General features: G+C 36.3%; 1 pseudogene; it reads right to left on the reverse strand.

The window, feature by feature from the left end:
* Positions 1 to 752: 752 nt before the first annotated feature.
* The window catches only part of LOC113100231 (small conductance calcium-activated potassium channel protein 2-like), a 39,624-nt pseudogene continuing 26,243 nt past the window's right edge, over positions 753 to 14,133 (reverse strand).

The following is a 14,133-nucleotide window of genomic DNA, read 5'->3' on the forward strand; positions in this document are numbered from 1 at the left end:
TCATATTAATTTCAAATATTTATGTATTCGTGGTTTCATAAATGTTCGTCGTTACATAAAACAAACCATCAACGTTCTAAAATAGCAAAATCACTGATAAAACCATAGACAGTAAAAGAAAACAACAAGTGATCGGGGACTGTGCTTGTTAGCCAATCATATAACTTGGAGGCGCCACTCAACCAATAGCTTGGGGTTTGGGGCGGAACTATTTAGTTAGTCGCAGCAGAGCCGTCGAGAAAACTGTTTGTTGTATGTGCAAGCTAAAAAAAATGCACCTTTTCAGGTTTATCAATAAATTAGAAATGTACTTTTTTCATTTTGAAAATTACAAATATTTATTTAGTTGTTATGGTGATTTCAAAACCTGAACTGAATTTGTTATAGATCAGACATGAGGGTGCCCTTCAGTTTTTTATTCTCATTGTAGATGATGAATCACAAATTTTTTTTTATTGCATTATAATATATTAATATAATGTCAAATGTTTCATACTTATTGTTTCGAGTGTACGCAAATGTAAAATATAAATGACACCTTAGCACTTCCATGTAAATACTATGTTAAGCAAAAAATACATTTGATCGGACAAAAACTGTATCCACCCCAGAGTACAATGTGAGTAGTACATTTTACAGCTAACTGTTATGTAGGAAACCTCAAAGCTAACACAACTCACCACTGCATTAAACATAAAACATCCATACTGAAACGCCACACTAGATTTTCTGTTAAATAGTTTCATTTTATTGTTTATATTCATTTTGCATACAGTATTTAATCACTCATAGTTTCTATGTTGGTGAAATTGCTGGATCCACCATTGTTTCATTAGGTTCTGTAACCCTGGGATGTGTTGTTGCTGGGCCAGGTCATGAAATGCACCAATATATCCAACATTAACCCATCATACTGTATATCTTTAGAATCTAAAGTGCACAGATCTATCAATAACATGCTATCAATAAATGATAGTAAAGTATGGTGAACCTGTCATAATATCTCCTACAATAAATAGTTTTTTGGTAATCAATTCTTTGCATCAGACAGACATTTGTGTTTACATTCTGAAAGGCGTGAGACCGATTGATCGGACAATAAGCATGAGACTTCTTTATTTAGATTTGTGCTGTGGAGTTGTTTGACCTTTAACACCAGAAAACAGGCTGAATTCACAGGACCATCCCAGAGAAATCCATTACAGTAAATAGTATGGTTTACTAGTAAGATCTTCCAAAGTACCATCCGTTTCCCTACTTTCTGCCCATTTTGAAAAGCTTTGGTTCTACATTCCACTTCCACACTCGACTACAGTTCTTTACCACACATCCTTTGAGAAAGACATACGCATTTGGAGGTGTGCTTGTCCCCATTGAAATACAAAAATAGGCATTTCCAAACATATACAAGATTGTTGTTGCTGCTCTTAAACATATCTACGTCAATAAACAGCATCCGGTAGATCTCGTCTCGTTTTGAAGACAGTTTAAGCATAAAGCACACAGTAAACCGAGAGAGTTTCCCCTCAGCTACACCATAAAGATACGTCAATTGCTGTTGGAACTAATGGAGACGTTGGTACAATAACATCTACATTGTAAGCACAGTCCTTTCAGTTGAGGTCTCATTTGCTGCCCTTGCTGTTGCCTACACAATCATTATCTTTGTACATTCTGGCCGTTATCCTATGACTAAAGGTGTCTTTCTATTTGAATGAGCAACATAAATTCATATTATAGTCAGTAAGCATTGAAGTGCATTGATAAAAAGTGCAAGTATAGATTCAGATGCATTCATTTCGAGAGGAGTAAATTATTTGCAACGTGGCCCCCAGAATAGTCACTTTTAGAGGGCTAACAACAGAAGATCTCTACAGCTGATGCCGTTTCCTAACCTAAAAGATATATGCTTTCCTTTCAAAGTTTAAATCTAGGGTTTTTGCTATTTGGACAGGAAGGGGAGGCATTCCTCATCTGCCCCTGTCTCGGGTTCAGACATGCTATTAGCTCCTCAATAAAGAGTTATTAAAGCCTGTTGATTCAAAGAACAGGTCAGATCTCATTCACATACGCAGAGACAGACAATTCAGTTGGAAGCACTAGTCTGGCACTATTCGGTGCCATTTGAGGTCGTCACATTGCTTTCCTGAATTAAGTCCCAAGGTAGGACTTGCTCACCTGATATCTTTCCAACATTAGTTACTGAGAAAAGTCTCTCTGTGATCCTCTCAACAGAGAAACAGCATCATTTATTAAAGTAAAAAAACAAATTTGAGAAGATATGTATGGAAGTTTCCATTTCAACCGCATTATCCCCAGTAACCTCTGATGGTGTCATCAGAATTTGGATAATACTTTATTGAAACCATAAGGCTTTACAGTAAAATGCAACTTGGCCATATGATGGCGAAAGTCTTCTCCGGAGACGCCGGCTGGGCTGGCAGCTCTAGCTGCTCTCGGAGGAAGTGGGCGGCGCGGTGGAAGACGATCGGCGCCGGGAGACAGACTGCGAGCGCTCGTGGTTGTGTTTGTCGTACGGCTGGAGTTGCACCTCCAGGAAGTCCCGGTGTTGCTGGCTGATCACCTGACTGATGAGGCCTGGAAGCGCCTGTAAGTTGCTGAGCAACGTCTCCAGTTTTGTCTCCAGCAGCGCGATCCTCTTCTCCATGTCCTCGCCCCGTTCGTTCAGGTCCGAGACCAGGTCGTACATGACGTTTTGAGTCTGAGGCGAAGTGAAGGAGAGGTTATAATTAACAGAGATTAGTAAATTATCATGTTTTGTAAGCCTAGCACTGTGTTATCAGGTTTTTAAAAGATGACAAAATCAGTCATGTCACAAAGGACATGTCAAACCCTGCTGCATGTGGCAGGTGCTCTAAAAAGCACTCGGGTGATGGATTGCCCTGATGAGAAATGAAGTGTACCGTCCATATTTTTAGACATCTCAAATTCCCAGTACCAACAACATATAAAATCTTTCATGACATTGCATCATGTGCACAAACTTCAAACTCAGACATCTTGTTACAAGCAACTCAGTGCACCTAACAAACATTAAAAGACACTAGAAACTTTTATTTTAGCATTATCAACTGCAAATTCACTATCAACTGCGAGACAATGCTTGTAATTTGCTCAGAATTGTTAAGGTGTTGCTATACATGGATACTGGGACAGACCGATTATCGGTTTGACCGATACTTCTTTTACCGATATTCACAATTTTGTCTATAATTGTCAGATTTTTGTGAATATTGGTAAAATACATGTCAAACTGATTATTGGCACTGGTATGTTTTTTTTTAATTGTCAAAAAAATTGTTTTAATAAATATTATGTTGTTATGCACAATCCTATGAATATCGTTAATAAAATACAAAAAAGTGTGCATTACTATAAAAATATCAGTCAAATCATTTTGGGGCCCTGCACCTCAGAAATGCTTGGGGTTTAGCAAAAAATGGCACCATTTGGTGGGGGTGTTCCCAAGTTAGAAATTAGAAATGTGTAGCTTACTAATAAACATTCATAATAATTATCAGCTTATACAATATTTGAGCGATCATTCAATCTCTATTAAAGAGGACTCAAAGTATTTTTTAAGCAGATTATTTTGTGGTTGCTGAGGAAATCTTCATGGTTGCTTACTAATTTAAAAAGATAATAACACTGATACTCTGGTTTCTGGAAATGGCTCAGCTCCTTCCTGCTACACACCTTCCCTTAACAAGTCACATGATTTGAACTATATTTCATATCTTTAGTCGGGTGTCGGATGAGTTATGCAATGTGGTTTAATACTTTGGCTTAGAGGTTTGTTTAAATCCCTCACCATAAGTATGAGCAATAGTGACACTTGCATTAGCAAACACTACTAAATATGATAAAACTGTCTTTATAACTTTCTGACGAAAATCTTACAAATAATATCACTATTCTAAAAATGAAAAGAACTTGAAAAATTAAACGGATAACAGGTGCGGAGGCTAAAGATGCAGACGCACCAGATCAGGGCCCGTGGGCTGTCTGAAGATTGCAGAAGCACTGCAGCTGCTTAAGTTATTTTAAGCTGCATTATAGGATTCATTGCTACTGGGAGCAGCTGCAGCCATGATTAATGTTATACCGTCCTCTGATGGTGAGCGGCAATTACGGCAATAATAAAAGGAGACTGAAACCAGTATGAGTCATATCATATCACACTACGCCTCAATGTCACCCTCTCTGGTTTCTTTGGGAGGTGCTGGACAGGAGGGTAATTGGGTAACACTAACTAATGACTCTCACAGCAAAGCCCCGACAGAGGTTGCTGGAATATGACCACTGCGGATGTTTGAATGTCACAGCGCCGGGGTGCGAGCGAGTGTGCACTCGTGCGAGAAGCTGTTCCAGCTGACTCATCAGATCTCGAGTGTATCCCTTTCCCAGGTTGCTGTGGTTTTTGCAGAGTCAGGCTGGCAGCGTGCCTGGTGTTCCCCAAGGCTCGCTCTTTAGACCGTCTAAAAAATGGCCGTGAGGGAAGTGCCAATGAAGGGTTTAAAATAAATCAGGCTATTTTAAAATCTCAGGTATCCCATCAGTTATTCTTTTTTCTAAAGAGATGAAAGCTTTTCCAGACCATTAAGCAGCATGATGAATTGTGCATAGCAAGAGGGAAATAAATAGCAAAAGTGAACATGAGGACAATTCGTAAAGCAAATATAATAAATTAACTGACATCAACCATATGCTTAGTTTCTCTTTGCATGGAAACAAATGATTAGTACCACATACTGAAACCATATTGTATACGAAACATAAAAAAAAAAATCTACTTATAAAATCTTGTCTGTTCATTTGACACCTGTAGACTTACAATATATTAACATTCATTCAAAACACAAACAGACCCCCAAAGTTCTGTCATGCATTACTTAAACATTCACTCAAAGGTATCTTACCTTTGCAAGGTCCACTAGAGAGTTAGCTTGGTCATTCAGCTTGCGTTGCTCCATTTTTACACTTCTTAATCTGAACACAAGACCATTCAGAGCCCAGTAGTGGCAAGCGGTCAGTACAAAAATCTTTTGACAGGTTCTCCATTCACAAGCCACACATTTCGGAAGCACTCCTAGGACATGCACAAGACATGAGGAGAGAATGCAGGGATTGAAGGAGGACTGAGGCGCATGCAAGTCAAAACGTCAGTGGGAAGAGGCTGTGGGCACTTCTTTTCTTAGGGATATTATTTTCCACACAAAGCAATGCTTTATCAACATCTGATGAAAATTATGAAAATATAATGACCTTATTGATGCATACAAATGTACACCTGAGGCTGTGATGAGAGATTGTCTAGTTATTAGTGAGGAATTGATGATATATTAGATACCTTCCCTAAAAGCTACAGAGGGTACAACATTTACATGACAGGTCAGTCTCTTCTGGCTCTAAGAGGATATTGAGAGCTTATTTTGAAATCTGGGGGGGGGGGGGCATGATTGTGTTTACAGTAATATACTTGTGGTAGAAGTCTATAAGGCCAGGGTTCAAATGTTAAAATATACACTGTATATAAACGCATTTATAAGGTATACCTACACAAACATGTAACTTTACAGTCACTAGTAAAACTGCTTACTAACCTTTGTGTATGCAGTTATATCCAATATTTCATGAGTATGTACAACCACTGAACACAGTAATGTTCAAATAATGTTTGTATGGGTATGAAATATGAAATTTAAAATGTTTTACGTTTATTTTATGTGACTTACAAATAAGGACATTATCTTTTGTTAAATTGCAAGAATAAAAATGTATACATAAACCCACATAATTCAGAGATTTAACACTTCTATGAAGCGTTATCAATTATTATAGTAAAAATCAGATACCATTATATTTTTAATGTGTTTAATGTGTTATATTTTTGAATTAGTTTTTATTTTTATATTTCTGTTTTCATTGAAATGTTTTAGTTTTATTAATTTTGTTGCATTTTTGTGTCTATACATTTTTCATTATTATTATTATTTTAAAATTTTAGTAATTTTATTACATCAAGATAAACTACATAAAAATGAGGTATATTGCTTTGGCAACTAACTGAACTGTTTTATTTTTTATTTTATTTTTTTAAAAGAAAAATGTAGTGCTTTAACAAAAATACGAGCTCGACATTTTGCTTTTTAACCCTCCTGAATGATTTTCCCGATAGACTTCCAATGTAAGTGTACAGCTGTAAATGGGACAGGCTATTTTTTATTTATTTATTTTATTTTTTGAAACTTCACAGCATGTCCATAAGAGTTTAATTTGTTTTGAGCCTGGAACATCCTTTTAAAACAACGACTATGACACCGGTTTCATTGTATTTGAAACAGATCACCGTTTACTGTAAGGAAGCTGAGATAAATGGCCTCTGAGAGTTGAATACTACATCACACAGCTTTGTAAACCAACCTTCTCACTCAAATCCATACTGCTAGCATTAATTATTCATCTCCTCCATCTAATTAGGTTTCTCAGGAACTACTTATCTTCACTATACATTAAGTGTTTTCTTCTCTCGTTCTCAAGAGCACTGTAAAAAGCTCTCCTGCGGGACGTGTGCAGGTATCACACATAAATTGCGGTTTGCTTTCAGTATGTTTCCTGACTCACGAGGGAGATACTCAAGAAAGCTGTAATCTGTTCTGGGGAAAGGGATTGAATCACAGCCGGAGATATTTGTAATCATTGCTGAGAAGGAGCAACATTTAGCAATTCATTGTGTGGAGACGGAGGCATTAAGTGTCGAGTTAAACTCCCTAATTACACTCTGAGAGTTTGATGACACAGATCAGGGAACAGACACTATGGGGGCCTCAGGGGACTGGATGCTGATTGGCCCAGATGTAGCAATTTCCGTCAGGTAAGATGCAATTCTGCGTCCAACCACCAGAGCGCGCACAAGAGCAGCACACAGCAGAACAGAAAACTGAGAGCAGAGTCTGTCCACAGACTACTGGATCAATCACACACAAACATGTCCAGGTCAGATTTTATAACGAAGCCAGAAAAATATACAGAAAATTAACTTTTGGGACCATTAGCATTGTTTGGATTGACATTTTAACAATTGCACTATTCACCCTCTATTTCTCATTACTGTAAAACCCCTTATTTCATTTCAACTATAAAGCTTTTTAAAATGCGTTTTATTATGTGGAATATATTAATTTTTTACATTAATTTTTAAATGTATATTAGATATTTTATAATAAAACAGAAACAGCGATTCTCTTAAAATAATCTTGTTGACTTTTTTATGCTCGTCATTTCACAATATAACATTTGTGTGAAGGAAAACGTACTGTAATAAATTCCATTATATACTTTTTAAAATAATAATTCCCATTATTCTGAGATATAAATAGCTTTAAATATAATAGTTTCGTTTATAGGAATATTCAAATATATACCTGTATATTATATTCAAATATTTTATAATGTAAACAGCGCATGTAAACAAAATAGAATGTACATTATACAACATTTTTGCTTAGTTACATTCAAATATTTCTATAATATAAATAAATTGTTCAATAAATAAATCAATAAATACAATTATTATTATTAGTATGTTTAAATTCATTAAGTCATTGTTTTTGTCCCATTATAGTTATGAGAATAACAGAAATAAATGTTTAATTGTCATGGGGGGAAAAATTGTCCAAATCTTAATGGTCCTTAAACAATAAGAATTTTCTTTAAGTGAAACATAATTTACTTTTTCAGTTAAGGTTTTTTTTTTTTTTTTTTTGTAATGAAATATGACCAGGACATCCCCACAGCAAATGCCAGGCACTTCATGTAGACAGATATAATTGCTTTTTAATTCCTAATGTTGAAATATTGTTTTACAATAAGTATGTCCTGAGAGAATGGCTCCATTAAATTCATTTTACAGTTGGATGACCGATAGCGTTTAGAGAGAGGAACTATATCTGACCATTAAAGACATGAAAAGCTTTTCAAAGCATATATAACTCAATCTAATTTATCTTTGGAGCTTGCATCACATTTCTGCATCTATTGTGCCACTGCTAAAGCACAGCCGTGCATTTGGCAAGCATCCAGTTTTCTCATCACGAGTATATTAGAGAAAAAGCTCTAGCCTACACACTTCACTTTAACCGAGCTTCATTCACAAGGCTCCTTCTGTTCCCTGAGACGTGTGTGGTGAACATTAGCTCCTGCTGGGGCAAAGAAGCAGTGCATTTTTGGGATAAAAGTCATCCAGAGGCTCCCTCGGGCACCTGCTGACCTTAGCGTCTGAGAGCTCTTGCTCGCTCGTACAATCCCACACCGAGGCATCGAGCTGCGTGTGATTTCTTGCAGTCAGCCTGATTTACCACATGCTGGTCCGGGCTGCAGTGAAACTATCTAATTGTTCCTAGCAGCTGAAGCAAACGTTACACCCGTTTGCCTCGCTGCATACACTCAAAGGAAATCTTTCAGCATGCTGAGCTGAAGATGTGGGGTAACGTCCATTACAGCCGGGGCGATTCGCATCGTGACTACACCGTTACCGGTCATCCAGTGGGAAATGAAGGGGTGGTGGTGGGGGAAGGAGGGATATGCAGAGACAAATGTTGTTTCAGGAGAAACTCGGATTCCATGAGCCCAAAGATGCAAAGATGAAATAGAGCTGAGAGACTGGAAGTAAATGAAAGAGTTCAGGAACGGTCATCGTTTGACTCATGGAAGCAAAGTATTAGTTTTTAATCAGTGGCTGTCTGATTAAACGTCTCAAATAATCACATTCATGCAGCAATGGAAAGAAAACACCCTCTATCACTGATAACTGAAATTCATTGGATAAAAGGGTCATGTATAGTTGGTTTCAGTTTGTTTGTTTTTCGCTGGTTTTAGGACGGTGCAGCTGGGACACATTTCAGCTCAAAATCAAAAGAAAATAAATATTAGAAATAAATGAAAATGTATTAAAATAAAAATGAATGAAAAATAATAATAAAAAAAAACCTAATTTAGCTTTCAGAGTGTGATATGCAGTCTGACATTATTTTAATCATAAACCAGCACAACTGATCCCCACACATCTCTGCATTTATTTTATTTAATATATAAAGAAATATTCTGATTAATAATCAAAAGTTGCTCTAATGTGATTTTTTTCTTCTTAATTTAATTAAAGTCAGCACATCAAATATAATCACAATATATAAAAACTTCATATTTTAAACGTTACATATTAAAATATACACACACAAATACTGTGATGACGTGTAAATACTTCATATTTATAGATATCATAAGAATGAGTTTTTGGCACTATAGTACTGAGAACTGGTGGAAATGTGCTTGACTTTAACTGCACTAATAAAAAAAATAAAAAATAAAGTCAGTGTTGATAGCACAGACATAGGGCACTGCTGCTTTATGAGTGTCATGAGTTCACCACACAGCAGAACAACTCGAGGACCTTTCCCGCTGTCTGTTCTGATCTATCCTACTGTAATAAAGGCAAAAACAAAATAAAAAAAGCTATTAAAACAATATATAAATTCAAATTTATTTCTTTTGATTTTGGGGTGAAAAAGCTTGATGTTCTGGATAAGTTTCATGTGATTTATTTAATGAGCAACTGTGTTTAAAAGTCAAAAAGCTACATTTAATGTCCTTGATTGTTTCTTGCACTCCATTTGTTAAGGTAATTTATTGTAATGAAAAAAAATAATGAAGTATGTGGACACTTTAAATCATGCTTGATAGGAAAAAATATTTACAAAGTTTTTAAAGAATGAATTTCACTTATCAAATCAGGGTGTGCACATTTTCTTCTGCTTATTAGATAGAAATACAAACTCATTTGCATGCACACAACAGATCTGTATCTAAAGGTGAGGCGAAGACTTACTTTCGAGCTCTATTGCATTGTGTTGACACAAACAGGAAAAAAAAAGGAAACAAAATAGACAAATGAATTATCACAACAGTTAAAATGTGGCATGATTATTCTGTTCAGATCTCCCTGCAACCTCCATTGACACGCAGTCATCAGATGAAGATTCCGGAAGATTCCGGAAACATTCCATTCTGCTCCGCCCACTGACCGCCATTGTTAGGATAACCAAACTGCATGCTACTCATATTGCACAGCTAGCCTTTTAAAAAGTAGTTAGCTACATAAATATATTAAAAAAAGATGACTGCAATGCAAACACTGCAAACTTTGCACACAAAACCCCAGTAAAGTTAGCTAGATTTACAACATCTGTCATTCACACATACAGCGGTTTTCCATTTTACATCCATACTGTTACTCCAACATTGCTGTTAAAACTCAGATTCCATTAACTTTAACAAATAAACGCACACTTAATACAAAAAAAACGTAGAATTCACATAAGCGATTCATAACAGCAGCAATTAACTTTATATATATATATATATATATATATATATATTAGTTGTTGTAAAATTATCTTGCAACAAAAATAGCAATGTAGCGTTTGTCACATTACAATGTTACAGTAACTCAAGTACTTAAACTTTGTGTTTTTTTCATTACATCGTGTTTTTAAATATAAAAACGTGTTCTGTGTTATTGACCCCTTAATGTCCATTCACACCAAAGACAATAACAATAATTATATAAGTAAAAAAAACTGAAATTAATAAAAATTATAAATATATGAAAATGGTTAGGTTCACACAACAACTGTAATGATAATGACAATTACATTTTTGGAAGTGCTTTTCCATTGCTATTTTTCCGTCTGATGAACGATAAAAACATAATGATAAAAACAACCAATCAGAATCCATCCAGCTTTAAAGAGCCTGAGCATTTAAAGAAAAATCTGCAGTGTGTGCTAATAGCAAACAGAAAACTATTGTGGGTTGATGTGGATGCTAATTTAGTTATCGTTATTTAAAATTAGTAAGATGTCACAAGGTGGTCACGGTACTCTCTTGAACATGCGTCAAGGACTGACACAGAAGAGAAGAAAGTGTTAAATATAGTCTTTACTTTTTTGTTACTTTTGTTTTCTTTGAACACAAAAAGCACACATTTACTTCCTCTCTGGGCCTTGAACGTGTAAGTTGTGTTGCTGTCTATGCAGGGTTAGATATCTCTCAGATTTCATCATAAATATCTTAAAGGGGGGGTGAAATGCTATTTCATGCATTCTGAGTTTTTTACACTGTTAAAGAGTTGGATTCCCATGCTAAACATGGACAAAGTTTCAAAAATTAAGTTGTACATTTGAAGGAGTATTTCTGTTCCAAAAATACCTCTTTGTCACAAGTTTCAGAAAGTTTTTTTTCGAGTATGGCTCTGTGTGACGTTAGATGGAGCGGAATTTCCTTATATGGGTCCTGAGGGCACGTCTGCCGGAAGAGCGCGCCGCTCCCGTATAGCAGAGCAGAGAGAGCACAACAGACTTCACTGATCAGAGCGAGAGCGTCGCGAAATGTCACAAAAGAAGTGTGTTTTTGGCAGAGGTGGGTAGTAACCAGTTACATTTACTTCGTTACATTTACTTGAGTAATTTTTCGGGGTAACGAATACTTTTCGGAGTATATTTAAAGATGGGTACTTTATACTCTTACTTGAGTACATTTTTTGGGAAAAATCTGTACTTTTACTTCGTTACTGTGGGCGACGCCCCTCTCGTTACTTTATCTTAATGCAATAAATGCTTCAGTTTATTCCAAACGCGCCGTCTACTTTTCTCTGGACAATGAGCGATGCCCATTCGCGAATGATTCATTCTTTTGAGTCAACTCTGTTCAAAGGCTTGATCAAACCAATTGGCAAACGAGTGAATTGGTTCATGAATCAGTTTGATTGAGTCGTTCAGTTCCATGCTGCACGCGCTGACTCCGCTGAGCTCTGAAGCGGTTCACTCAGAGTTGTAACGTTTAAGAATATTAGCAGCGTTGAAAACGGGGCTATGGAACTGCTATGAATTGAAAGCTAATCTGCAAAGGCTATTCTTTGCTTGCGATGGAGATCCTTATTAGATGAACGCGTGTGCTGTCTACTGTTTAACAGGTAATAACTTGGGCTACATTCGATTACAGTACACAATACCACTGTGACATTAGTTTGTTGTACGTGTGTGGCTTATAACAGGTTGAATGCAGCTTCCAAAAGACAAAGAATAGCCGATTAAGATTTTATTAATTTTAATACAATCACACCAGTGCGAGTACGTTCAGCAAGTCATATCATCAGCTGCTAAATTCAGATCTGTGATCGCTTGCTGGCGCTGAGCCAGAGACAGACGCGTTTTTACAGCGCTGCGCATTAACCAATCACACACGGTTCTGTTGAGCTTTTGAATGCAATGGCCAATCAGAGGTGTTCCGATGAGTCATCGCTGAAATGCCGGTGCTTCCTTCACTCGCTCACTTACTGAATACCTCTTTCTGCCGAATTCTCTCGTCAGAAACAACAAAGTGCAGATGTGTGTACGAATCTATAATTAAGATATTGATTTCACAGTGTTAACAGTTTCAGTGATTTTAATGGTAGTTTCTGAGAGTGAATGAAATCTAGACTGTCAGTGAAAATTATGTTTAATAATGTAAATGTTATTTGCTCTCTTTCTGAACAATGAAAGATTAGTAGCAATATTTATATCACATTAACTTTCAATGTTAAATTCACATTTAAAATAAAGTCAGTCGTATTAAAAATATGTTATGGCATGACACCTATATTTGTTACTTAAATAAACAGACAGGGTTTTATAATAAATTACATAAATTGGATTAAAGGCTGATGAAATATATACATTTATACACACACACATACATTACATAAATTTTTTGTCTATATATCTATATAAAAAAAGGCTCCGTATATATGACCCAAAGTAACTAGTAACTAACTACTTGAGTAGATTTTTTATCCGATACTCTTTTACTCTTACTCAAGTAACTATTCAAGACTAGTACTTTTACTTTTACTTGAGTAAATATTTCTAGAATTACTTTTACTTTTACTTGAGTAAAGTTTTTGGGTACTCTACCCACCTCTGGTTTTTGGTTGCCAAACTGCACTTTCCACATGTACAGCTTAAAAAAAAAAAAAAAAAAAAAAAGACGACAAAGTGGAACTTAGTCATTTTCCAAAACCGCTAAGCAAATATATACAGTTTCAGTACATACCACATAGAGACGTCCTGCTGTAGTCGTTGCTGCTGCTGCTCTTGTTAAATTTCAGCCTCTGGCTCTGATTCTGGATCATAAATATACACTGAATCTGACTGTAAGCCATGGTTTGTTTTGGATGATGGCTTTTCCCTCACGGTAATGTCACAGCTTCCAGACGCTCTCAACGCAAAAGCCTACTCTCGCTCATGATTCTTTAGCTCCGCCCACACGTCACGCCTCCAGCCGGTCGTGTTTTTCCGGGAAAAATCGGTACAGACTATCTTTCTCTTATGAATATAATAAAACTAAAGACTTTTTGGAGTTATTAAGGATGCAGTACTACTCTATAGGTACTCAAGATTAACAGGATATTGAGTGAAAACGAGCATTTCACCCCCCTTTAAACTGTGTTCTGAAGATGAACGAAGGTCTTACGGGTTTGGAACAACATGGGGGTGAGTAATTAATAACAGAAAATGTTTCTTTTTAGGTAAACTATCCCTTTATCATCTGTTGATATGGATGGGAATTAGGGTTGCATAGAGGCAGCACATTTTTGGTAAACTTCTGGAAAATGCCCAATATTTTCCAAAGGTTTCAAACAAACACTGGAAAGTTTCTGGAAATGTTCCACCCCTTTGCAACCCTAATTCTAGTAGTTATCATTTACAATTTTGTAAGATGATGCAAGGTGGCTTCTACAGCATTTCTGTGGTTATGAGGATGTTGCTGTTTGGTTGCTAGGACATTCTGATTGGTTGATAGGATATTCAGTGTAATTACTAGGGTTTGGGCCGGTTGTTAGGCAGGTTCTAACACAATCTAAATGATTTGAGTTATCTTTATAGTTGTTGTCTTGGTGTGAACAGGCTTTTACTGAAACACAAAGCTCCGCCCCAAACTCACGCCATTGGTTGAGACAGAAGATAACATGCTGGACCAGTTCATAAAACCAGCTGTTTTGGAAGCACCACAAAG

The sequence above is a fragment of the Carassius auratus genome, unplaced genomic scaffold (assembly GCF_003368295.1).
Source record: "Carassius auratus strain Wakin unplaced genomic scaffold, ASM336829v1 scaf_tig00217199, whole genome shotgun sequence".
In the NCBI taxonomy this organism is placed as follows: Eukaryota; Metazoa; Chordata; class Actinopteri; order Cypriniformes; family Cyprinidae; genus Carassius; species Carassius auratus.